Source organism: Cebus imitator, unplaced genomic scaffold (assembly GCF_001604975.1).
Source record: "Cebus imitator isolate Cc_AM_T3 unplaced genomic scaffold, Cebus_imitator-1.0 Scaffold107, whole genome shotgun sequence".
NCBI classification, from domain to species: domain Eukaryota; kingdom Metazoa; phylum Chordata; class Mammalia; order Primates; family Cebidae; genus Cebus; species Cebus imitator.
In genome coordinates this window covers 4,795,506-4,822,923 of record NW_016107422.1, presented here as the reverse complement: position 1 = coordinate 4,822,923, position 27,418 = coordinate 4,795,506, and the positions used below count along the sequence as shown (strand labels likewise).

Here is a 27,418-nt window from a genome sequence, read left to right as displayed (position 1 = left end):
CTCCCACCTCAGCCTTCCAAGTAGCTGGGATTACAGGCATGCACCACCACACCCAGCTAATTTTGTATTTTAGTAGAGACAGGGTTTCTCCATGTTGGTCAGGCTGGTCTGGAACTCCCGACCTCAGGTGATCTGCTCACCTCAGCCTCCCAAAGTGCTGGGATTACAGGCATGAACCACCGCGCCCAGCTGAAATTGCCTAAAAAAACAAACAACAAAAAACCGAAAATCCATGTTAATGACAAGTTGGGGCTTGAGGGGAATGGAGAAAACCAATGCAGGAGTTTTCTAAAAGCTTACCCAGTTCATGCAGTTGCTCATTCATTCATTCACTAATTCACTCAATAGCCGCCTACTGGACCCGTTTACCAGAAATAAGTCCGGCCTCAAGATGACAGCCTATGCCTTTCTTATGCCTTCCTAGACATTTTCTTGAATTACTTACATTTTTTTTTGTTTTTAATGTGTAAATATACATCCCCGTAATTCAGACTCATTAATTTATGTTTTATAATGATTTTTGAAATAAGTTTGACAGAAAGTAACCTTCCTGAATTTGCAAAGAAAATGATTGCCAGGCAAATTTTAAGCAGAAGTCCATTGTGGGGAAGATGCTGTGTCCAAAGCCACACACTTTTCAACTAGTGTTTTCACTTTCTCCAATGTTGAGGGCACAACTATGGAGTCAGACCTTTCCCAGTACGATCCTGGGTCAACTACTTGCCAGCAGCGTCACTTAGGATTGTCTCCTTGTTTCTTTAATTCTCCTTCCCCTCATTGTAAAGTGCAAATAATAAGAGCCACCTTGCAGGCTGCTTGTGAGGGTCCATGAGATGTTATGCAGCTTCTAGTACAGTGCTCGGCAGGGCACCAATGGGAACTCTTATCTTTATTATTAATTCATCCAAAGGGAGATTGCTGGTACTCTCTGTAGTGCTTTATGGGATGTGACAATATCAGAGCTAGTGCCCATCCTCATGGAGAATGTAATTCTGTGGGGAAGCCAGGACAGATGCAGATTATTATGACGTAAGATGGGAAGTAAGAAAAGACCCGAGGAAATCAGTGAATGGCAGACGCAGGTCAGAAAGGAGACCGATCCCTCCAGCTTGGGCATGCTCGCTGGCATGCTAGTGCCCCAGGGGCTCGAGGTCCTGTTGCTGAATGATCAGACAGTGGCCTCTGATGTGGACGTTGAAGGACAAGGCTGGCTATGTGTGTGACATTGGACCTTCCTTCCTGCTGCCTGTGCTGTGCCTTCATACTGCAGACATCCAGCAAGTGAGTGCTGAGTCAGATTCCAAGAGGGCGTTCAAGCAAATGCATAGCAGCAGGAAAGCCTCCTCTACTGTTAATGGCAAAGATTTCTTTTTTGTTCATTTGAAAGATCCTTTGTCAAAGTCTTCTGGCCTTGGGCCCTTTGATCACTTCTGTGTCCCGTGCACTTAAGTCTGGTGGATTCTTTCTTGCTCCTCAGCACTCAGCTCTGGCAGCCGTGCCTCCTGGAGTCTGGTCTGACCTATCCCTGCACCTTTACCTGGTCCCCTGTGAGCCTAAGCTCTTGGGCTGCTCCACCTTTCACCAGCCCCAGGAGTTGGTCTGAGTCATCTTGGACCTCCTAGCTCAGTAAATGTGTAAAATGCCATAGCCCAGATCTTGCTCTTATTTATGAGCATTTAGCCGTTGAGTCCAAATATGTGAGACTTTTGAAAAAATACAGAAACAAGTAGTTCCCACTCACCCTTCCTCTCGGCTGTTATTGTGCATTCAGATGATGCCAAGGAATTGGCTGCTCCGGGCAGAGCCGGGGCTTTGCGAGGGGTCTTTCTCATCCACACGTGCCCAGCATGTATGTGGCCTTCTCCTGGGGCAGAGAAGTACTTATTTCAGCCCACACAAATGAAAACGATTAACATTCAGCAAAATATCCCAGCTGCAGTCTAATTATTTCCTATGCTTGTTGGTGACAGCGTCCCCTTTTTGGAGCGGGGTTGGCCGGAGGCAGGATGAGAACAGTGTGGGCTTGTTGGGGAGGTGTTGTAACGCACCCAGCACGGAGAATTGAAAAGCCTTCTTTAGAAGCTTCTCTCTGGGGCAGGGTGGGGGTGAAAGAGGCTATGGCAAAGGCCCACAGGGGCCCGTGCTCTTCTCTCCAGCAAGATGCAACGAGACAGGGAAGGGGGGCCCCCAGGAGGCCCCTGGGGTGGCCTGAAACTTGAGCATGAACTGATGCTGGCAGGCACAAGCCTTCTCTACTTCTTCACGAGGGTGGGCCCCCCCTAGACTGCTCAGTGGCTCCTGTGCATAAGCACTCCACCCCCAGCGAGAGAAAGCCAGCCTCTGGGACTGCCTGGCCTTTACTGTGTGACTTTCTCCAGCGTCTGTCCCTTCCTACCTGTCACTGCACTTGGTAGTCACATGTTCATTTGTACCTTGGTGTATTTATTCCCATCTCCCCGCAAGGCTGCAGACAGCACTGAGGGCCCAGGCTGCGTTGTTCATGCTCTGCCTCCAGGACTGGCGGGGCTGGGCACCCCAGGGCACTCCCCAGGTGCCTGTGGAGCAAATGGATGAGTGAATGGATGCGTGAAAGAAGACGTGAAATTGGCTCTGTAGGGTGCCCGGCCTGCAGTTCCCACTCAGGAGATGCTGCTCCCGGGTGGGAGAGAGACTCTAGTTTTCTCTGGCTATTGCTGGGTTGTTTTAATTTCATTCAACAATAGGAATTTATTATCTGTTTTTTTAAAGCTCTAAATAACAGAGAGAAGCAGAGTAGGCATTCTGTTCTTCCAGGCGCTCTCCCTTCAATCTCTCCTACTTTTCATCCTTTAGTGAAAGTGCTCCATTTTACTTTTTTTTTTTTTTAATTTTGTTTTTGAGATGGAGTTTCTCTCTTGCTGCTTAGGCTGGAGTGCAGTGGTGCGATCTCAGCTTACCACAACCTCCCCTTCCCGGTTCAAACGATTCTCCTGCCTCATGCTCCCAAGTAGCTGGGATTATAGGCATGTGCCACCACACCTGGCTAATTCTATATTTTTTAGCAGAGACGGGGTTTTTCCATGTTGGTCAGGCTGGTCTCAAACTCCCAACCTCAGGTGATCTTCCCACCTTGGCCTCCCAAAGTGCTGGGATTACAGGCATGACCCAGCTTGCCCAGCCTCAGTTTTATTAATACTTTCTTCAGGTGAGCCGCAGGATGAGTGCAGGCCCTCAGGTTTTAAAATCTTCCATCTGGTGTTCAGACTCTTTCCTGTTGAGACCACTCCTTGCAAAGATGATTGCACTTGAAGTTGAATCCGGCATAACTGCAGTCCATCACCCCCTCCTAGCCTGTGGGGTATCCTTTGCTTTTATTAAATTTAAACTTCTAGGAATATATTTTCATAGATGATGTTTCTAGCAGTCTTTAAGCATTAATGAAGTTCTTAGTTCCATTTTTTTTTTTTTTTTTAGCCCTTGGCTAACTGTGGACAATTCTCGATTATAAGGGAAAGATTTACTTCCTTATTAATAAGACTCTCTGTCTCCGAAACTCTTCATATTCAAAGGGCACTTGCATTACCTGGCAATTACTCTTTCTTGGTGAGACACAGGCTGATGTGGGAATATGACTCCGGGGAATACAAACTCTGTTTAAGTAATGATTTTGAAAAAAAATCTCTCTGCGCCAGTGAATGCCATGAAAAGTTTCATTTTCAGTAAGCGCTTGCAGTCCGTTATCTAGCTGTCAGAAGGCAGACTCATCAGCGGGTTCCTGGTGTCGGCGTTCTGCTGCTTGAAGGTCAGGAGTTCTCCGGACCCCACAGAAACAGCGGTCTCTGTGAAGGAAAGGGACTGTGCGGCCAGCCTCTCTCCTACTCCCCCTCTGACGTGGCATGAAAGCATCTCAGTTTTAAGCGTCTTTCTCCCAATTTCTCGGAACCCTTTGAAGATCTTACACTTGACTTCTAAAATTCAGTCCCATTCCTTACTAAGTATGTCACTATTACAAGTTGGCCTTTTTTTACTTCCTAAGAAGTATCTTTAATTTGAACTTCCATAATCATATTTTTATAATTATCAGATGGCAGGAAATAGATGCTGACTCCCTTAATTGTATAATTCTAAATGTCATTAGAATAGCAAGGATCTTTAAAAGACAAAAGAAGTTCTTCAATTAGGAATTCCCATGGTAACTAATACAGCTCGATCTTTTTTTTTTTTTTTTCTTTCTGTGGCTATGTTAAGTATTTAAATTGATTTACATCCCTGTGGAGATGTGAAAAAAGCCTGGATTCCATAGATCCATTCCACCTGGAGTTTGGGGGTTTTGTTGTAAGCCATGTCCTTCTTTTGATTCCCTGCTAATATCTGCAGTGGAAGATAAGAGTCCGCCCCCAATCAGAAGCCTTTTAAGTTTCCTTAACTTAGGAAGAAGTCATGATTTACCTTTGTGTTCCTATTGCCATTGATATTAAAGCGTAACCATATAAATTATCTCATTTTGTATTGCTCTTACACTTTATGGTGAACAATAAATATAACTGTATTTTAGTGGCCAGACATTAGAGGATAACGGTGGCTTAATTTGGGCTACGTGTGGAGCCCCTTCTGGGTGCAGTGATGGTCTGAGCCTCTGACCCTCAGATCTGCCCTGCTCCTGCTAGACAGCATCAGAGATTTGCTGGTGCAGGGTCCAGCCAGTCTCCACCTCTTCCTGGAGCAGGACACTGCACACCAAATTCACTGGTACTACAGCCACAACCCTGGACACCTGGACATGCGCACTTTCCCATCAACTGCCACACTGGCCCTTTGCCTGACCTCGTGGCCTTAGGTCCGAGGTCCCCAAGGGGGCTGCAAATGCCTCTGCAAGCCTGCAGGTCCCCCACCGTGGTTGACAGGTGCTCCCAGCTGAACACAGTCGTGACTCCCATACTCACTGAAAAGGAAATGAACAATAGTAAATGTGGGTCCACCAGATCTCCACTAAGCCTCACAGCAACCCTAAAAAGAGGACAGGCATGTTTATCTTCATTTCATCCACACGGAAGTGGAAACTCAAAAAGGTCAGATGCTGCTTCTGAGGTCGATGGGGTTTTCTGCCTCTGGGACCTACCCCATCTGGGATGGCCAGTGTCCGTCCCCCTCAGCAGGTGTGTGGGGCCCTCTGGACGCAATATGGTGCTAGGAATCACCTGACAGTTACTGATTATTTATCTTGTAAAATGGGTCAAGAAGCTGAAGGAAAGATGAGAAGTTTCTCAGGTATCATATATTGACAAATATTACAGCCAAAATACACAGAGGGACACATTCTGGAGAAGGTTGTGGCCACGATGGAGGTCAGCATGTATTGAGCCTGTGATATGTGGTACACATTACCTCATGCACCCCATGCAGCCACAGGGTGGCCAGCCACGAACTGAGCCAGGGACTGAGGGGTTTGCCGGGGTGGGGGATTTTAGTGTTAAAACAGGGATGGTCCTGGACAGAGCAAGGTAAGTTGGTCACCCCACCTGACACCCCATGATTAAAATGGACTTAACTTCATTTTAATAGAAATAGAAAGCTCAGGCTGCTCTGATGGCAAGAGGTGGAGCTGAGGCCTGGAACAATACCTGTCAGACCCCAAAGCCACATTTTTTGACCCTGACACCCTTGTCATGGCCGTGAGAAGCAATCCCTCCTGCAATGGAAGTCTCAAGGTCATCCTATGACCAGCACCTTGAAAAGATTTAGGTGATAAAATGGAGATTCTTAATTCTTTTGAAAAAAATGATTAAAATCAGAAAATTGTTTTCAGATAAAGTTTATGCCAAAAGACACAAAGGCTTACTCCATGAGAGATAAAGCGTTTTGTGGCAAACAAACACTTCAAGGGCAAAGTGAGGCCGGCAGTCCTGCTCTCTGCCATCCGTTAAGTCTCTCCATGCTCATGGTCATCTGTTGCCCAGTGTGAAGACTGGTGAGGGCAGATGATAGGCTCAGTGTTTCACAGTTGATCATATTTTTTAATTGAGTTTTTAGACAAATTAAATTAATTGATTTGTTTGCTTATTCATGCAGAGTAAAAAGCAATGCCCACTATACTCCAAAATAGTAGCTCAAGCTGTGTTTTTGCAAATTGATATGGTTTGGCTGTGTCCCCACCCAAATCTCATCCTGACATGTAGCTCCCATGATCCCCACATGTCACGGGAGGGACCCCATGGTAGGTAATTGAATCATGACTACAGGTTTTTCCCATGCTGTTCTTGTGATAGTAAATAAATTCTCACGAGATCTGATGGTTTCATAAAGGGCAGTTCCCCCACACACACTCTTGCCTGCCACCATGTAAGACGTGCCTTTGCTCCTCCTTCACCTTCTGCCATGATCATGAGGCCTCCCCAGTCATGTTTTAAACTGTAAGTCCATTAAACCTCTTTTTCTTTATAAATTACCCAGCTTCAGGTATTTCTTCATAGTAGTATTAAAATGGACTAGCACACAATGATATTAAAATGCAACATCCTTACAGAAATCTCTGCACCAGTCATAAGCACACAGTTCATTTCTAAACTGTCGAGTGAGCCAGCACCCAGATCAAGGAATGTGACAGGCCCATTCCCTCACAACCCAAGCCTCTTATTGCTCCTCCAGTCCCTTCACGCCTCCCTTCCAGAGATAACCATTGTCCCCACTTCTGACACCATAGATTAGTTTTACCTGCTTTTGAATTTTATATAAGCTGGATCATAGGTTATATCAAAATACTTTTTATGTTTATGGAATACCTACTTTGTGCAACGCCTTGCATAGTTGTTTAGTGAATCTAAATGACTTGGTTTTGAATGCCTCCAGGTTACTCTATAGATGTGTGTGTGTGTGTGTGTGTGTGTGTGTGTGTGTCCCAGGATATAGGTCACAGAGTTGTCTTAGCAGTCAGTCCCCAAAGGCAGGTTCACATGGTGGCCAGCTCACATACTGTGTGTGCTCAGGAAGGCATTGCTGCCATGTAAACGTCATTTAAATTTGGCATATCTATGAATTCAGCAGGGTAATTTGGTTCTTATGTTTTTGGAAAGTTCTCTGAATGCTGAAGTCATCTGCACTCCAGCCTCGAGTAAACAAGTCAGGACAATGGAGAGAGGACGTTGCTGTTAGGTTTGGCGTGGGGAGAAGAAGGCGACGTTCACAAGTCCTCTTGTACAATGGCTACCATGTGAAACCTGATGTCCAGTGACGACACGGCCACCCAGATAGATCACCGCCTTCCAGCCCAGGGTCCATGCAACAAAAACACTTCCTCATTGAGGCCATCTGGTGAGGTCTACCTCCAGTGTCCTGGGAGGTGTCAGCCAGAGCCCAGGCAAGGGTCCTCCCCAACCTCCATTCTGCAGACCATTCTTTCCTGGGAATGTGTGCTCTTTCCCACACAGAAAGGTTTGAGGCAATTTATGGAAGGAGCATTGTATCAGGATGGTTCTTAATTCAGGTGGATTAAGGTATGGACGCTGTCTTCCCACTTGCTTGTCAAATAACTCGACTCCTGACTTCTTTGAACTCCAGGCTTCTAATCTGTGAAGTCAGAAGAATAATATAGCTGGGTAGTTGTGAGCATTAAGTTTAAAAAATATGTTGTGGCAGCACTGTGCATGAGCAGGCCATAGTATAAATGCCAGTTCCCTTTCCCTGGAGGTAAGAAGTGATTGTGATTGTGCGTTAAGTTCTGTTTTAAGCTTCCTGGCTGACGAGGCAAAATTGAAACACAATGGTTTATATTGTTCTCGTCTGATTCAAAGAATGTCCCTAATTTTTCAGGAAATATAAACACTTTCCTGGTGTTACATTCTAAGACAACTTTATTTGGTAAGCCTAAATGATTTGGTTAGGGTTTTCAACAATGGTTTTCACCCCTAAGAGATGGAGAATTCTCCTTTCTATTTCCATAGCATGTATCAACCCTTTAAGGAAAAAATACGAATCTGAGGATGTGATAGTACAATACTAAACTCAGAAGGCGAACGCTGTGGTTGGAATTGCATTCTGTTGCTCCATTTCTTTCGCCGTCTCTTTTAGTGGACATCTTATAATCATACCAAACATGGAAAGGGCAAGCCTGGAGTGACAAAGGGAATCCTCCATTCACTGTGTGCAATGCTGCTGCTGGGCTCAGGACATAGAGAGCGCGGGGGCTGTGAAGACATCCTGGTGCCTTTGCAGGATCACTGCGAGGATAAAGGAGATGGGCCCGGCATGGTGGCTCAGGCCTATCATCCCAGCACTTTGGAAGGCCGAGGTAGGCAGATCATTTGAGGCCAGGAGATCGAGACCAGCCTGGCGCATATGATGAAACCCTCTCTCTACTAAAAATACAAAAATTAGCTGGGCATGGTGGTGTACACCTGTAATCCCAGCTACTCAGGAGGCTGAGGCACGAGAGTTGCTTGAACCTGGGAGGCAGAGACTGCAGTGAGCCGAGATCACTGCACTCCACCCTGGGCAGTGGAGTGAGACTCTGCACAAAAAGAAAAAAAGGATAAAAGGGATGATGTAGACATGAGCTTTGTGTGTGTTCTTGTCACACCACGTGTAAAGGAGACAGTCAGACTAGGGGTCTTTTCTGTTACAAAATTACACATCTGGAGAATCTTGGTGAGTGTGAACTCTGGTGAGTGAATTGCTGTGTGAGCTGCTGGCACGGGCTGCCGGTGCTTCATGAAAGAGCCTGTTGGTTCAGGAGCATCTACGGCTTTGCTCTTCGGGCTGCTGGCCGTGGGGACCCTGAGTCCCGAGCTCTTCAGAAACCCTGGTGCTGGGGAGGCGAAGCTGTCTCCTCCTCTCTCCCTTTACACAGAAATTCCAGAATTTGGATTCTTTTGTAACCTCAAGCTGAATGTGTGAAATGCTGAAGCTGAGTTCTTTTTCCATTTTTCATATACGTATTTATACACACACGTAAAAAAGCCAGCAACCAAGGGCTTTTCCCAGGCCCCTGGTTGGTCTGAGAGTCCAGCCCACACGCCCAGACTCCAGCTGGGAGACACAAAAGGGAGGGAGCTTGGGTGGAGGCATCCCATGACAATGAGGTCCTTGGGGAGCCTGTCCTCCAAGGGCCTCCTGGAACCCAAGAGCACCCTAAATCTCAGAAGCTAGCCAATCTAATGGAAGGATGGTAAGAGGTCTTTTCAGTGTAAGCACAGCTTTGCAGATGAAAGGGTTGTATTTGCAGAATTAGTTGGAATCAGAGCTCCAAGCCTAGAATGTCCTCCCACCCTCTACCCACTCCACGACTGGGTTCCTATTCTGTGAGGCCAGCTGAGCTCTCCTCCCTCATTCCCTGTCCCCAGGTATAGACCTTCCCCTCATACCACTGAGAACTCATCTGTTGCACTGTTTTGTGTATCCTGAAGCACTACACAGTAGGCATTAGGTAAATACCTGCTGATCAGTGCATCACATAGCATAGCCACAGATGAAATGATGCCTGCAAACCTCCCACAAAACTCCTGTTTCATTATTCTAAACTCTCAGCACTGATGGCTTGGACTATTCTTTTGTTAATCCTACAATGAGTTAAATTGGCTAAAGGACATTCACGTTTCCATCATAGCTACACTCACAAAACAAGATCACCTGATATTTTCCCCTTATTATTACGGAATATTTTAGGTGGATCATATTCCTATTCATGTCATAGAAATCGTTTATTGGGGAAGGATCATTTCATTTCAATTATGTTTTGAATGATTAGTCATTTCAAAAATAAACCATCCCTCCAGGTTAAATTTATCTGGGACTCATGGTTGGATAGACTTCTGTGTCATTAAAATTAATTGATGTAGCAAAATCAGCAGGAATCATTATCCTGTCCCATATCTGTGGCAGAAGCAGGAAGATGCTCACCATCTACGCACAGCAGCAGAAGCCTCTGTGTCCTTTGTCCCATGCAGAGACCCTGCCTGTAAGTCTCGCCAAACCGAATGTGAGGTCGGAGCCTCCATATGACCTCACTGAAAGCTTCATGTCGCCGTGTGTCCATACAAGGCTAATGTGACACTCACATTGGGAATGGCACATTTGAACAAATGGTTCACTTCAAACATTCACATCCCAAAAAAGGACCCCAATGGGCACAGGGAATCCAGCCCAAGACGAAGTATCAGGGAAATGTTGGGAGCGTGGGTCTTACGGTAGCAGAGCTGGGGGAGGGTGGGGATTGGCAAGCCCATGGAGGGCGTCTCCGTGTTCTCGGTGCTTCTGTTTCCTGAGGCAGGGAGGGCCCTTCTCAGCTCTCTGCGCTGTGGCAACGAGTCGGTGACATGAAGCCTGCCCAGTGTAGTCACTTGGTGCCGTCCTATGGTGAGAGAGCCCCGTGCACGGTGCCCCGGCCTTGCTGTCCTTGAGGGTACTAGTGCGTTCCAGTTCCTTTAGAGAATGAGCACTGGGGTAAGGAAGGTCAGATGTGTGCCCACTCCAGCCGGCGATGAGCATCCGCCCCTCACAAGGCAGTTCCTGGGGAAAGTCTTCAGAGTGCGCGATTTGCAGTTTAGTTTAAACGGAAGGAGGTTTGTTAGAATCTTGGCAGCTCTAGAAGGAGACTCCCAACTCTCCATTGGCTACAGAGCCTGGTCAGCAGGGTGGGTGGCTCGCTCAGGCAGGTCAGAGGTTCCTGCTGGGATGGCCAGGGCCCCCAGGAGAGCTTTCCCTTAGCACTCTCAGACCTCAGACCTCCTGGCAGATTCAGTAGCAGCATTGAACTTCATGCAGTTTTCCTAAGTTCAAATTCCAGAGCTTTTACCTTTTCAGAGACCCAGCCTCGTCTATAGAAGCCCATCAGAAGCCTTTCTTCAGTCTGCTCATGACTCTGAGATGAGTGTGGGGCTGGGTGGGAAGATGGCATTTCAGCATCGTAGGCAGGGGCACATCAGATAAATTGTGCACTTGGAAGGCAGTGGTGTTGCCTGACCAAGAGGGCACCATGGAGGAGGAGGCGTCCTTGCCAGCGTCCTGTCTGTGGTCTGCTGGGCAGTGACCACTTCCCCTGACCGCTGCCTGGGGACTGCTCCTCCACACACAGCTTATCTCCCAGGAGTCGATTCCTGGCCGGGGCACGAAGGGCCCAGGGTTTTCCTAATGCTGAGGATATGATTGCCCACTGGCATAGAACATGGGATTTGGAGTCAGATCTGGCCGGATTGGGTTCCTGGCTCAACCTCTTGTTGACCACATGGCTTCATGCATGTTACTCCAGGGTGGCCGTAAGGATCAGACAGGGTCCTGTGTGTAGAGTGTCTAGCATTATGCCCCAAGGACCATTTGGCCTCATAAATGTGATTATTAGGCTACTCTGACCACTGGGCATGTGACTCCACCTATGGCTACCCCCAGGGTGCAAATGGTAGCCTTGCTGTCCTTACATGGGCTTCACCTCCACTGTTTCCAAGCTTGTCCAAGCTCGTCCGCCCAACATTCTCTCACTGGATCATTACCATGACACAGTGGACATCACTAAGTATCAGTGATCTCATGTGTAGTGGCCATTGAAGCACAGAGAGGTTGGGGGGCTGCCCAAGGTCATCCAGTGGGCAGGGATCTGGCTGGAGAGCACATGCTGCTCCTTCTCCCTCCCTTGGACTGTGGATTACAGGAGACACCAACAGCCGTGCAGGCGGCAGGTGGGAGGCCCAGGGTTCTGCAGGGATGAGCAGACACACAACAGCCCCCTCTATCACCGGCCTCTAATGTCTCCGCATCACACGGGCCCTGGGACTGGCCCAGCTGTGCCGTGCAGCGGCTCGAGCATGTATACTTTGGGATGATTCGTTGAGTTATAAAGAAAGAAAAGAATTTTCCCTGAGAATGATGGATGTACTGCTTAGTGGTGGAAGAGAGCTGACCTTTATAGGTAGACAAAACAGAATACCCGCCCAACATTGCACTTTTGTTGCAGTATATTGTTCCAGAATGGAGCACTGCATATTTTTGTTATAATGCTGTTTTTGTTTCTAAATGAATACTGCAGTGTTCTTTTATGTGGAGGAGGGATTCATTGCTGGTTCACAGAACTTTTTCAGTGGTGGGGAAAAATAGGTGCTTGTCCTCAGCAATGCATATCAAGCCTAGACACATTTCTGTTAGCAGCACAGTGATTGGTGAATTCCCTGACAGCTTACCTTTTATTATGAGATCTGTGTTAAATGGAGACATTTAGCTTTTCCTCTTCAAGACAATATAATAGATACCCAGGATATTCTCCGTTATCTCTCATTTGTTTTAAAGCTAGCCTCTTTTTTGTGCATTTTACAGGGATTCTTATTAACGAACTTGTTTAAATGGTTCAGATCAGCTGGTTGTTGTGGGGTCGGGGATCATTAAACCAATAGTATTTGCAGATGTTTTAGCAAAGTGACTAGTTGATTGGCAGATTTTTCATTCATCAGCTATTCTAATTTTCAGAATCTTCCTGAGGAATATCTAACAAATGTCTCTGCTCTCAGTAGCATATTCCTGAAAAAAAAAATTGATCTGTTTTCAGAATGGGTCTCCCTTTTTCTCGCGTTGCTAATATGTTTCTTAGTCTCTCAGTAATATCCTCTGTGTGCTTGTGAAGGATGCATCACTTTCTGATGGCTCTGCGCCTGAACCCCACCTTGGTCAATGGCAGGGCTTCCCCCCGGGTCCCCAAGCCAGGCCCACGGTTGCCCTTACCTTCCTTCTCTTTCCCCATTTCTCGTATGTCTCCAAGGCTTGTGAGTTCTGCCTCCTCGATTGTTAAATAACTGCCCCTTCCCACCAACCCACCACCGGCTTTGAGTACACCTTTTCATCCTGCACCTGGACCACAGGTGTGGCCTCCTTTTTAGTCAGGGATCCACAGCCCACTTACAGCATGATCCTGTCCCTCCTTCTTCTCTGCAGCCATCAGTGACCTTCTTTGCGGGGAACAGAACGGGAAGGCCCAGGCTTGCACACTTTTGCAGCCCTCTTGTGGCTTCAGCCCAAAGCCAAAGCCCTCTGCAGCATTCCCAGCTCTGCCCGCCCCACATCCCAGGCTCACAACAGTGATTTATTGGGGACAGGCCTTATCCTGAGCTCCATGTCAGGTCCTTTCTCCTCTACTAACCCAGCAAGGTAAATATTATTAACTCTATTTCGCAGATGAAGAAACTTGGCTGAAAACCATTAAGTGACTTGTTCCAAGGTCAAAGCCAGAATCCAACTTATTTCCTATTTCCAGAATGTTCCATACACTCTCTGGCTTCTTTGCTTTTGTTCATGTGTTTTGCCTGGGAATTTTCTTCTTGACAAAGATGCCCTAACTTTGGCCAAACACAGGTTAGTGTTCTGCTTCTGTCTTTCAATGGTGCCCGGGCTTGCCACGATCTGGCACTGCTCAGTCCTGCATTTTAGTCATCTGTTTATAAGCCCGTCCTCTGGACTTTGTTTAGGGTAAAGAGGCTGAAGTTCTGTCCATGTATTTTTTTTTTCTTGAGACAATGTTTCATTCTTGTTGCCCAGGCTGGAGTGCAATGACGCGATCTTAGCTAACCACAACCTCCACTTCCCAGGTTCAAGTGATTCTCCTGCTCAGCCTCCCAAGTAGCTGGGACTACAGCCATGTGCCACCACACCCAGCTAATTTGTTGTATTTTTAGTAGAGACGAGATTTCACAGTGTGAGCCAGTATGGTCTCGATCTCCTGACCTCGTGATCCACCTGCCTCAGCCTCTCAAAGTGCTGGGATTACAGCTGTGTATTTTTCTTTTAATCTCGAAATCCTCAGCACTTGGCACAGAACTATCACATGATAGATGCTCACTAATGTTAAGTGGCTGGTTTAGCATATTGATTTTCCCATCCAACTAGTATTTGATGAGTTTCTGGTACATGTACAGAATTTCTCATACACTAAAGATGCTCAAGCTAGAGATAACAGGGTTTCTATTCAGAAAGCACCAAATTAGGCATGAGTGCTCCATCTTTGGGGGAGGGTGTGCACCTGCCTTTGTCATCTGTAAAGTGTGGGTCATTCCTGCCCACCTCACAGGGCAGCTGAAATAGCAGCAAATGTCCTTCACGTTAATCCGGAGTCCTACTGTACTCCGGATTGTTGTGGAGATGCTGTGAGGACACAGACAGACAGAAGGTGGGTAGGGGACAGCTGGACACCAGGAAGGATACCACCAGGACGGCCCAGAGGGCTCAGAAAAGATGTCAAGGAGAGAGTAGGACTTGACCTACTGGGTCAGGTGGTGTCTGGCGGGTTTGGGTGAGACTGAGGCTTTGCGGGGCAGGAAGCAGCATGACGGAAGCAGGGAGACTACGCTGTGCTAGAGCCCTATGAGACACGGCTGGGAGAGTGGGCGGCCTCTAGCAGGTGGAGCTGATGCTCGTCCTCAGAGCTTCCAAACCCTGCTAAGCAATCCAGAGGGCTATTTGCCAACAATCTCTCCTCTTCTTATCCATGCCAATCTCATCGGCAAACATGCTGCTTCCCTTATTCATGAACAATCATTATTATTATTTCAGAATAAAATGATGCTTCTGAATAGTTATTTAATGCCACAGCTCATCCATTCTGCCTTGGTGAGCACTGCTTTGCCCTGGCCTCTGGCCGCAGGTCGCTGTGGACAGCTGAGTGTCAAGATCGTCACCACCCAGGCCCGTCACACACCTGCTTAGCCTCATCGAAGACCTAGGGTCCCCTGGTGAAAGGCAGATGTGTTTCCAATTGGCACTCTAAAAAAGAAAACCTGCAAACCCTGTTTGAACATATCTAAGTATTAGAGATCGATCATTTTCTCTGGGGCTCACTGAACAGGAATTAGCTCAAGAAAAACATCTTTAGCGTGTTCAGTTGCCATTAGCATCAGGCAGCCAGCAAGCCTGTCCTGAGTACATTTCACAGTCCGAGCTCAATTCAAGGAGCGAGGGAGGTAGAGGTGGGTAAAACAGGCCTTGTTGTTTGAGGACTGCTCCCCTGGAGTTCCACTGTGCTGCCCAGTGTGAGGAGTACCTGTGGCAAGCCACCCTCTATCACTGAGCTCAGTTCCCCCTCTGCAAAGTGGGTCTAATAACAAACTCCTCCTATGAGTACTGAGAGGGTGCAGTAATCCCTGTTGGGTGCTCTGCGGGGAGTCTGGCATGGAATTCCTGTCCTTACGGTGGCTGTTTCTTCTCCAAGGGTCTTCTCTTGGTGGTAGTTAATGCCATCCCTGTCCTCAAACACTAAAGCCTGTGCTAAGAAGCTGCTCATCCGGCAAATATTTGTTTAAAAAACATGACAGTGACTATCACCATCTGAGTAGTGTCCATGCCCAGCCCCAGGAGGTGGGCAAAGCCATAGCTGTCCCCTTGGGAGCTTGGAGGGCACTTTTACACCCCGGAGGGACCTGGAATCAAACTGCCGTTGTTTCCAGTTTGATAATGGTAATAACAGCATAGACAGACGAGGCAGCGTGGAAACCAGCAGACACTTGTACTTGCAAAGGAGGATTTGTCTAGCTTTGTAATTTTGCATGTTTCCTAACCCAAAGAGGGTGCCTCAACCATGGAGTAATTAGAAAGGTGCTGTTTTGTATTCCTTAGTCGGGGGAGGAAGGCGCTTGAGAGGCAGGCAGGGATGCACGTGGATCTTAGCTGAGCAGCTGTCCATGAATAATTTCTAAAAGTTGCCAAATATTTAGAAGTCCCACTCATCTGTCACAGGCTGGCAAAGAGGATGGTTGAGAAAAATGGGTCTTTTTTTGTTTTTTGACCAGGCTTAGCAACATTGTTTTAAAGATTTCATCTCCTTTTCAAGGTGGTTTGAGGCTGTGGGGTAGACAGGATAAGATTCTACTCAACTCCTGCGTTTCAGGGAGGGCTCCCTCCTCTGAATTTGGTAGCTCCTTCTGTCCTGCCTTTCATGCATTAGAAAATACAGACATTAACAGCTTTACTGTTGCCCGGAAGGTAAACAAGGAAACTGTGAGTATGACATCAGTGCAAATCTGAAGCCTAGATGATTCAGAGACATTTTGCATCCTTCCATCATTTGAATTACCCACTGGAAGCAGAGTGATGTTGTCTGCTAGAATGCAAGAGACAGCTACAGGGGCCGTGGCTGCAGGTCCATCCATTCGCGCTGCACTTAGTTCAAGTGATGAGGTCTTTGGTTCTTGTTGTTTGTTTGATGGTTTGTTTTTGCTGTTGTTGCTGTTTTGAGACAGAATTACTCTCTTGCCCAGGCCGGAGTGCAATGGTGCGATGTCAGCTCACCGCAACCTCTACCTCCCAGGTTCAAGTGATTCTCCTGCCTCAGCCTTCCAAGTAGCTGGGACCACAGGCATGTGCCACCACACTCAGCTAATTTTGTATTTTTAGTAGAAACAGAGTTTCTCCATGTTGGTCAGGCTGGTCTCAAACTCCTGATCTCAGGTGATCTGCCTGCCTTGGCCTCCCAAAGTGCTGACATTACAGGCGTGAGCCACTGCGCCTGGCCCTGTTATTTTTTTTCTTTGTAAAGACAAAGAAATGATCCTGCTCTTTGCCAGTCCGTCTAAAGTGATGGTTGTGCTCATTGTGCTTGAGTGTTACTGTGATTGAGGGTGAATGACAGTTCTTGCTACTCCAGTGCTCTAATTGATCAGGACAACTCAGTGTCTTTGGGAAAAAACTGGAGTCCAAGAGAAGGCAGTCAGGATTGAAGAACTTGGCTCTGGGGGTGGTCATTCACAGTAAGATTGTTTCAAAGTCAATGTCTCTGGCATTTAACGGCATGGAGTTTTATTCTTGTATCTTTCTTTATAAGATTTTAATCCACCACAAAAAGTTGACGTTTCTCATATACACATAGAAACATGTACATAAACATTTTTAAATGAAATGTAAATGCACATCCAAAAAATTCTTCAAGGTTGCTACTCAGTTAAAGGAGTAGCTTGTAGATACACATGCTACACGAGACACTCAGCAACCTACCTTCTGCCCACTCAAATGCTGATGGCGCTTTAGGCCAAGGGTGTGTGTAAAAGGCATTTTACTTTTGTCTGAGTTTGGAAAGATTGGCCAGGTCTGTTCATCTCAGAAGTAATTTGAATGTTTCTCTTAAATTAAATAGTTCCAAGGCACTGATTCTAAATGCTGTAGTTTTATTTTCTTCTTTGCAATGTTAGGATTCACAATAATGTCTCTCGGTCTTTCTATATCTTGTGGGTAATTGGGACCCAGCCCAGCAGCCTGGCCACTTCCTGTGGGCACGCTCACTGGCCTGACCTTGCCTGCCCCCGCCCCCCTTCCTAAGGGTGGATTTCCCCTGTTCCGATGTTGTCACCCTGCCTTTTTCCCAGGGCCTTGCCTGGCTTCCTCCCTGCCTGTGTTCCCTGGAAGCAGAATGGCTGCAGCTGTGGGCTCCAGGGACTCACCAGCCAAAGCTCCAGCTCTGTGGCCAGGCTGGTCAGGCTGTCCAGGCCTCTGTAGGCCAGGCCATTCCCAAAGACTCATTTCTCCCACAGTAAACATATGGCCATCAAGGGCCTTCCTTTCTGGAGCAGAGAACGTGGTATGGCACTTCCCAGGACTGGAAGGATTTTAAGGAATAATCCAGTATCATTATTGCCACCCACAGAATGCCTTCCCTACATCATTCCTACGCTAGTGGAATTACAGCTTCACTGGGAGGAAGGAGATATAGCCAAAAAAAAAACAAAAACAGGCAGACAAGACTGGGCATAGTGGCTCACGCCTCTAATACTGTAATGCCAGCACTTTGAGAGGCCAAGGCAGCGGAATCACTTGGGCCCAGAAGTTCGAGGCCAGTCTGGGCAACCTCAGGAGACGCTGTCTCTACAAAAAACACAAAATTAGTGAGACGTGGTGGCATACACCTGTAGTCCCAGCTACTCAGGGTTAGGGGTGGCTGAGACAGAAAGACGGCTTGAGCCCAGGAGATCAAGACTACAGTGAGATATGATCATGCCACTGTACTCCAGCCTAGCTATAGAGTGGGACCTTCTCTCAATTTAAGAAAAAATAAATAAAACAAGCAGACAAACATATATTGCAATGTAGGGTCGCTTCCCCCGGGAGGCCTAGCCAGGAGTGGGCTCAGCAGCCCTGGGTCAGCATCCCTGCTGCCCTGCCTGTTCACTCTGATGCTGGTCCAGAGCCTTACCAAGCCACAGTGTCCTCATCTTTAAAGTGGGTCTCACAGGCCAGGCATGATGACTCATGCCTATAATCCCAGCACTTTGGGAGGCTGAAGTGGGTGCATCACTTGAGGTCAGGATTTCGAGACCAGCCCAGTCAACATGACAAAACTCCATCTCTACTAAATATACCAAGATTAGCCAGGCATGGTCGCAGGAGCCTGTAATCCCAGCTACTCAGGAGGCCAAGGCAGGAGAATCACTTAAACCTGGGAAGTGTAGGCTGCAGTGAGCCAAGATCCCATCACTGCACTTCAGCCTGGGCAACAAAGCAAGACTCCATCTCAAAAAATAATAAATCAATAAAAATCATAAAGTGGGTCTTGCCTTACCTAAGAGGATAGTTGTTAGATGTGGGAGAGACACCATATGCAGTCCCCAAGGTACTCCACAGCCCAATAAATCTAAGATTATCTCTCTTTCCCCTGCTGAGGACAGTGCCATTCAAGAGAACAACAGGAACCTTTCCAGTGAGTGGGCGGATGTTGTGTCAGCTTCTCACTGACCCCACTTCTCGGATCTGTCTGCTCAAACCAACCTCCCCAACCCCTAGCTTTTAAATGTGCCCCTTTCACATTTTCAAACCTATTGCTCAATATTCCAGTAGCCATCGGCATCACAGTGCTGGCATAATGGAAGTCTTCACTTGGTAAAGGTTTACTTTAGAGAACATTATGATTGGTTTTTGCTCTGATTCTTTAAGACACTGATAATTGTGGTTTCATACTATCATGTGTGAGCCACAAACCATAAAATCCATGATCTACTTGTAGTACAAAAATTATCAGAATGTGGTAGTGCACACCTATAGTCCCGGCTACTCAGGAGGCTGAGACAGGACTGTCTGAGCCCAGGAGGTTGAGGCTGCAGTGAGCCATGATGCACCACTGCACACTGAGGCAAGAGTTCCATGTATTCTTGCCCTATTTTTTAAAAAATTAGTTCCAAGTTTAATTTCAAATTATGATTTGCATTTGATTGGGGTTGTCAATCATGCAGCCATTGACAAAGTGTCAACAGGTTCTACCCCAGACTGGTCTTTTCCCATGTGGCTTTAGTCTGGTTTGACCCAAGCCTGCTGCCCCTGTCTACAGCCCTGCTCCAGAAGCTTCTGCATAACATTGGGTTTTATTTTACATTAAAAGGAATCGGCATTGCATTGGAAGATAGGTTTGATCATTTCTATCAATCCTCTTGAGATATTGGAAGTATAACTTCCATTCCTGGCTTCTTCCCTTGCTCGGCCCCAGTTAAACACCATGGGCCACTCTTTTTAGTGTCTTTTCTGGTTCATTTTGGGGAGTGGAAAGGATGGACTCTTGTAACAAGTTATTCTTACCAAAAAGTAGTTCCCCTATCTGCAGTGATCCTCAAGTAATCATTTCTTGCCCAAAACCTGATGCACTCTCAATCTCCTGCCATTGTACTTTATGTTGTATTGGGCTCCACTGCACCCTGGAAACCTTCTGCGCTTTTATACTCAACAGATTTTTCCCACTTGTTTTATATAGCTGCCCCAGTGGATGCTTTGGCATTATATAGATGTCTTTTAAATTTTATTTATAATTGCTGTTAGTATATACAAATCTTTCTTTGTTTTTTTTAATTAGTAACTTTGCACCTTGGGACCTTAACTCACATATTGCCTCTAGTGGCTATTTTTGAATCCTTTGGGATTTTCTACGTAGACAATTATGTCATCTGGGAATAAAGTTGTATTTATTTTTCTTTTCAATGCTTATGTCTTTTAATTCTTTTTCCTAACTTATTGCATTGGCTATGATTTCAAGGACAATGTTAAATAGGAAGGGGACAAATCCTTGCTTTGTTCCCAGTACTTGGGGTGGGGGGGTGGTATTAAGGCTTTCATCATTAAGAATAATTTGAGCTGTAGATTTGCCCAAATAGACTTAAAATTCCTTAGTAACCAGAAGTATTTTTTCAGCTTCTTGGGCTTCAAACATACTTCATGGATTAACTTTTAAATGTATAACAATGTAACAATTTATAACAACTTGTAATTGTGTGCTGTAGAGTCTTTATTTGATTTGATTTAAAATATCTAGTTTTGTCAGGACTAAGATAGCAAATAGTCTATTTTAGTGGGAAACATCATGTACTTCATTCATGATCTAAAAATAGTGACAATCAGAAAACACGCTTCCACCTTCAGCAGTGCAGACACGCAGTGACGACTGAGCAAGGTCTCATGCACAGGTAGATAGTGGCCTAATCAATAATCCTAGTGTGAGGCTGCCATGTTGGCCACTCAGAGCAGAACAGGCGAGCTAAGTCCATCCACTGAGGAATGGGTCAACGAAATGTGATATATCCATGCAATGGAATATTATTCAGCCATTAAAAGGGATGAAATACGGTACATGCTACAATAAGGATGAATCTCAAAAGCGTAATGCTATTATAAGTGAAAGAAGCCCGTCACAGAAGGCCACATATATTATGAGTCCATTTACATGAAATACCCAGAACAGGCAAATCATAAAGACAGAAAGTAGATTGATGTTACTGGGGATGGGGGCAAATTGGAGCTTGGGAGCTAGTGAGCTACAGTGGGCGTGGAGTCTCTTTTTGAATGATAAAAATGTTCTAATATTAGATTACACTGATGGTTTCAAGCTGGGGAATGTACTAAAAACTATTGAATTGTACACTTTAAACAAGTAAACTTTATGGTATGAAAATTATATTTCAATAAAACTTAAAAAAAAAAATGGAACATGAGAGCGAAATTAATGGGAGGTTGGGCGTGGTGGCTTATGCCTGTAATCCCAGCACTTTGGGATCCCAAGGTGGGCAGATCACTTGAGGCCAGGAGTTCAAGACCAGTATGGCCAACATGGTGAAACCCCATCTCTACTAAAAATATAAAAATTAGCCAGGCATGGTGGCATGTACGTGTAGTTCCAGCTACTCAGGAGGCTGAGGCAGGAGAATCCCTTGAACCGGAAGGCGAAGGTTGCAGTGAGCTGAGATTGCGCCGCTAAACTCCAGCCTGAGGGACAGAGCAAGGCTCTATCTCCAAAACAAAAAACAAAAAACAAAACAAAAAAAATTAATTAATTAATGGGAATGATCAAGCTAGATAATGATTAAGCTAGAAAGCTGGGGAAAGGGAGCTGCTCCAGACCGGGTTGTAAAAGGTTCTTTTGAGGGGAGGATGGGCTACAGGGACTACTTCCAAGGGAGGGAGCCCTATAGACCACAGCGGAGGCAGCGGACTGATGGAGCGTCTTGGGAGCTAGGTCAGTGGCCACACCCCACCATCAACTGACCATTAGAGGTTGTATTAAAGTCTGGGGTAGGACATGGTTAAAAGCTGATGATTGCAGCGGAAAGAAGTAGAATCTAGATAAAGAGATCTCCAGGAGACCCTGAACAATGAAGCAAAAATGGGATATTCAACTAGTGCTGTGCCCAAGGAAATGGCTAGAATTAGCAGCCAACTCCTGTTAACCGGAAAACTAACTTTTTTTTTCTTCTTTCTTTTTCAGACTATAGCCTTCACTTTCCCTTGGTGAGTACAAAACTTTTTAAAAATTACTTCTGATGTACAGATAACTAGCTTAAAATAATATGTGGGATTTAATTATCAGAGAAGCATTGTTTTCTTGATCAAGAAAGCCATATGGTCAGTGTGTTATATTTGAATTTTATGCCTTACCTTGCTTGAAAAGGCTTATATCACACTTTTTTGCTACATCGTGTGTGTGTGTGTGTGTGTGTGTGTGTGTGTGTGTGTGTGTGTGTGAGAAATTTCGCTCAGCTGCTTGGTCTCCTGAAATGTATTGTTGAGGACACAATTTCTACACACTTTCCTTTCACTGATTGTCGTTGCTTTTGAAAGGGCCTAGCCTTATCTCAATGGCACACATCCGACCACTGTTAGGAGCACAGGGGCACATATCTGCATTGATGGTAACTGCTTCTTAAATTGATCTGTGCTAGGGAACACTGCTGAAAAGGGGCTTCCCCAGATTGCTCTCTCGGTAAAAGCAGTGTCAGGGTGTCACATAATTATATGCCTTTTGGGTCCAGGCAGTGGCAAAATTCCATGGCCTTGATGTCCTTAGAAAAAGAAAGCTTTAAACAGCATAGCCCTTTTGCAGTCTACTTAATCAATTTAATGCTGATAAGTTTCTTAAACAAATCAAAGGAAGAAAATCTAAGTGCTTTCTCAGTGGCTGCAACATTCGGGTGAGTGGAGCATGGACTTCTGGGTGCGCTTGCTTTCAGCGGGCACCCAGATGCCGGCCACCAGGAAGCCATATTTCCTAAATGTATTGCCTTGTTTGAAAGGCACTGACTCCGTTCTGGAATCATTTTCAGGTCAATGGATCAACTATTGTGCCCTGGCTGGCTCTCTCTTTCAGGCAGGGTGCTCTTCGTGGCACTGTTACATCTGGGCATAAATCCTTACGATCGTTTCTTGGTGTGATCAAACACACTTTGACTCTGCAGATTGTTTCTTTCTTTCTAGGTGAGGAATGTTAAATAAAAATAATGATTGATCACGCTAGAGAAGAGGGATCGCTTCATTTGCTACCTACTAAGTTAATTTTGTTGCCCCTGTTCTCCATTGCTTCATTATAACACGTTGTTGATTCTGAACGGTGAACTCTTCTTGAGTAAATGTCAGCAGTGGGATCAAAGAGAAGGATGGTTACTGGAATCATATTTACGGGATGGAGAATTAACTATAAGAACTCTGCAATCCCTCAATCCCTCAGAATCCTATACAAGGGGTGTTGACTGCTCAGTATTGGTTTGAATGCATATTAAACATGGCTCTCCTGAAGAGCAGTGGAGCTGTGTGCTTTATCAAATGTGAATGTGCCTACTGTGCTGGAATGAAATATTTGAGCATCAGACCCCATAGGTACAGCTCCTTTTCAGATGCAGGGCACAGATTATGATGTGTTACAAGTGTGTGTCCTTTGCACCCCTTACCTCTCCACTCAGTACTGGCCCCTCTGCACCCCATTTTGCCTTCTGTTGTTTCCAAAATTTCCTACAGCCCCCTCCCCACCACCCCAAGTTGACTTGCTGCCCGTCCATAAGTCAGCAGCTCCCGCAGCTGAGTGATCCTGTGACAGGTGCTTCCGGGGCTCCTCCACCTCCTGGCATTGTCTCAAAACCGGCAAGAGATTCAGAAGTGGGTGCCCCACCCAAAGGTCACTGAGCATATGTCCAGGAGCTGACTTCCTGTCCTCTCTGCACTCACCATGGGTTGGCAGCCAGAGTGGCTTCAGGGGGCACCTCCCGCTTTCCAGCCCCATCCTTTGCCTCCATTTCAGTGGGAAAGTAAAGCTCTACTTCAGGAAGATGCTGAGTTCCTAGATTAAGGGTACTTCTGATTCCAGAAATCTTTCTCTCGACATGAAGAAAGGGTTTTCGAAGCCTCGGTCTCCTATCTGTGCTGCCTTGTCTGCTGCCTTCATTTGTGACCTGCCCACTGGGCCACTGATATGCTTTTGCTCTGTGTCCCCACCAAAATCTCCTCTAGAATTGTACTCGATAATTCCCATGTGTTGTGGGAGGGACCTGGTGGGAGATGACTGCATCATGAGAGCAGTTTCCCCCATACTGTTCTCATGGTGGTAAATAAGTCTCATGAGATTATGATGGTTTTTTAAGAAGTTTTCACTTTCATTTCTTCCTCATTCTCTTCTCTTGTCTGTGCCATGTGAGATGTGCCTTTCACCTTCCACTATGATTGTGAGGCCTCCCCATCCACAGGGAGCTGTGAGTCCAATAGGCCTCTTTCTTTCGTAAATTTCCCAGTCTTGGGTATGTCTTTGTCAGCATCATGAAAACGGACTAATACAGCTGCCAAAGTAGAATACTAGACTGGTCTATGAGCCCGTTGCATTTTCTCTGCTAAGCATTTGAAACTCGTGCAGAGCTTCAGGATATCTATTAATGGAAGGGAACTGATTTCTCACTTGCGGGATTCAGAGAAGTGCTTTTGAGTCGGTTAGAACTAAAAAGATAGGCCACCTTGGTCAGGACGGGTAAGTCCCCTAAGGCTGGAGATGGTGCCATAGGCACCGCCCACACTGGCCAGCTGACTGCAGAGGAGCCTAGCCACACGTGCTGGATGAACACATCAGCCTGTGTGAGCCTTCTTTTCCCTCATCTATACATCACTTCCTAGAATATGATGTGACATTTAAGTGTGATGACCCAAGGTAAGCATTTAATAAAAGCTAGCTATGGGCTGGGCACAGAGGCTCACGCCTATGATCCCAGCACTTTGGGAGGCCGAGGCAGGTGGATCACTTGAGATCAGAAGTTCAAGACCAGCCTCGTCAACATGGTGAACCCGTCTCTTCTAAAAATACAAAAATTAACCGGGCGGTCGTGGCACGCGCCTGTAGTCCCAGCTACTTGGGAGGCTGAGGCAGGAGAATTGCTTGAGCCTGGGAGGTGGAGGCTGCAGTGAGCAGAGATTGTACCGCTGTATTCCAGCCTGGGTGACAGAGTGAGAACCTGTCTCAAAAAAATTTAAAAAATAAAGTAATTAAAGCTAACTATGGTTATCACTTCTGCTTTTACCATGATCATCATCACAGAACCGTGGCAGCTGTTTTCAACTTTTAAAAAAGGCATTTAACTGGATTCTAACATATATGCTGGTGCTCTGGTGGGTATCAAAAGGAGTTCTCTTTACTAGCAGTAATCCAATTTTTCACTTAAAAAATATATTAATATTTGACATCCAGGCCAGGTGCAGTGGCTCATGCCGGTAATCCCAGCACTTTGGGAGGCCAAGGTGGGAGGATCACCTGAGGTCAGGAGTTCAAGAACAGCCCGGCCAACATGCTGAAACCCTGTTTCTACTGAAAATACAAAAATTAGCCAGGTGTGGTGGCTGGTACTTGTAATCCAAGCTACTTGAAAGGCTGAGGCATGAGAACTGCTTAAACCTGGGAGGCAGAGGTTGCAGTGAGCCAAGATTTCACCACTGCACTCTAGCCTGTGCGAGAGAGCGAGACTCTGTCTCAAAAAATATTGACATCCAAAAAAATGAGTCATGTCTTTTTTCCTGTTAAACTGAATTAGGAGGGGTCTCTTGAGTGGAGTCACATATTCCCATGTTTTCCTTTCCTTTTTCTTTGTCTCTAACAATAGATTTGTGAAAATAACACTGTATTTCATATCAATGATCCAATATGACCAAAGTTCCTTCAGCTGGAGAATGCTTGACTAGAGAATACTTGCAACTCTGTGGGTCTCTTGCATAGTATTTAATGCAATGGAATTTCAGAATTAAGAATTTATAAAAGACATAAAATTAAGGTTTAAATATTTTCTCCAGACTCTCTGAAATCTTATATTGTTATACCTAAGGGTATCTACTAGTAAGTAAAATTAAATGATACTTAAATGATACTGTAACTTGACTGTTTCTCTTTGGTTCATGGAAATACCCAAGGAATAAAAGAAAACGAGATTAAAGTGTGAATATTCAGCAACTGTGAGTCTCCATTTTAAATGTATTTAGGTTTCCCCTCTCTTGCTTGCTCTTCTTTAGTAATCTCTGTTTCCTCCTCTGGCACTTTTAAGAAGTATGATTTTTTTCTCTTCTGACTCATTTGTGTTTCTTGATGTTGATTTGAACAGCTACCATGACAGAAAAAAAAATGTGTTGGTTTTAAAATAAAGTTCAGGGTTCTGACAGGCAGGGACACCACTCCAAGCTCACCTCTGGCTGGACCACTGGGGTAATGTTTCCAGCAGGGCAGAAGCTACATGCCCTGGGCCAGCCTTCGGCATCCCAGAAAGAAGTGAGAAGCCTGGTGGGCAGAGCGCATAAAAAATTAAAAATTTCTAAGACATGTGATTCCTGTTTCCCTTCTTCGTCCCATACTTGGGTTTTTTATTAGCACCAATGGATTCCACAGGCTTCTACCCGAGCCACAGTGACAAGTTATTCTCCCAGTGACTGAATTAGAAGCTAACAGTAATTTGGAAGAATGCCTTTGGATCTGACGTGACAAACAGATGAATCCTTCATTTATTTCCATTTCCATTCCTCCCTCCCCCCGGGAAAGTTTCCGCATTCTTTCAAGAAGTGGTTCCTAAAAGAGCCCAGTAGGTAATCCTTCGTCACAGAGCAAGGCATGGGCGTTCATCAGTCAGTTTCCCCTAAGAGGAAATAGGAACACAGATTTCCTATATAAATTCATGTTTCGTCAGTGTGTTCACAGCAGACCCAGTTCAGAGTTGGAATTCTTCTAGAAATCCTTTCTCAGCTGGCAGGGAAACATGGATTCTCCAGCGCCAGGACGGTTTCCCAGCGTCTTCCCAGGAAGACAAGAGGTAACAGGGAGCTCAGAGGGTCCTTTCTTGTTGCTTTGGATTTGTCTCATGGTTGCTTCCAATATCATTTCTAAAGTATCTAAAAATCAGGCTAAAGAATATTATCAGGAAGGCATCATTAAGTGAAAATTTGGCAAGCCTCTTAGTTGCCTTTACCCAGCTCTGTGCAGGAAAACCCAGATCTATGCGTCAGGAACCCATGTCCAGCCTGCCATGCTTCGGTCAGTACTGCACTGGGATGGCACGGAGGGATTGTCTGCTTGGGCCTGGTGGGTTGTCAGACAACCAGGAACCCAAGGTGAGGTTCGCCTTGTTAGAAAAACAGTCCCTAACAATTGCTGGGGCCATAAGCCGGTTCGATGACATGGGAAAATCCCACCCACTGTAAACTGGACATTTTCGATCTTTGTAATCAAAACTGCCCTCTTCGTTTTTCTTAACAATTAGATTTGTGAAGTGGCATTTTAATTAAAAGTGACACACAGAGCGAGCATGAGGGACCTGGACTGCAGGACGATGAGCTGGTCTTCAAGGAGTCTGTCTTCAGGCTCCGGAGGCCTGTGTGTAAGGGTTTCCTGCCCGTGCAGTTCATGTTGCAGAAACAGGTGATATTGTCGGCTGCAGATGCATACCAACTGCCTAAGGGGTGGCATCATTCATATTAGGAGAAAGAAGACAAGAAATATATAGACTCTTTTAGGTGTGTGAGTTACAGAGAGATTTCTCAGACCGAGCAGTGCATCAGGATGAGGTCTAATGCCAAACACAAGGACCATGAGTGCACCAGTCCTACCTGATACAGGAACTCACCCTTAACTGCAGCTCCATCCCCTGGGGACGGCCCCCTGTGAATTGAGCAACAGGAGAGGAGATCACATGCTGCTCAAAAACAACCATTTCCAATGACTTTTTTTTTTTTT

The 27,418-nt window shown here is 45.9% G+C and overlaps 1 protein-coding gene across 1 annotated transcript in view; it reads left to right on the top strand.

Annotated features, from left to right (window-relative positions):
* The window catches only part of PTPRE (protein tyrosine phosphatase receptor type E), a 176,899-nt gene that overhangs the window by 46,985 nt on the left and 102,496 nt on the right, over positions 1-27,418 (top strand). Inside the window, exon 2 of the mRNA XM_017537833.2 lies at positions 21,668-21,690. The gene's annotated coding sequence lies outside the window, so the exon portion shown is untranslated. The remainder of the gene's footprint in view (positions 1-21,667; positions 21,691-27,418) is intronic.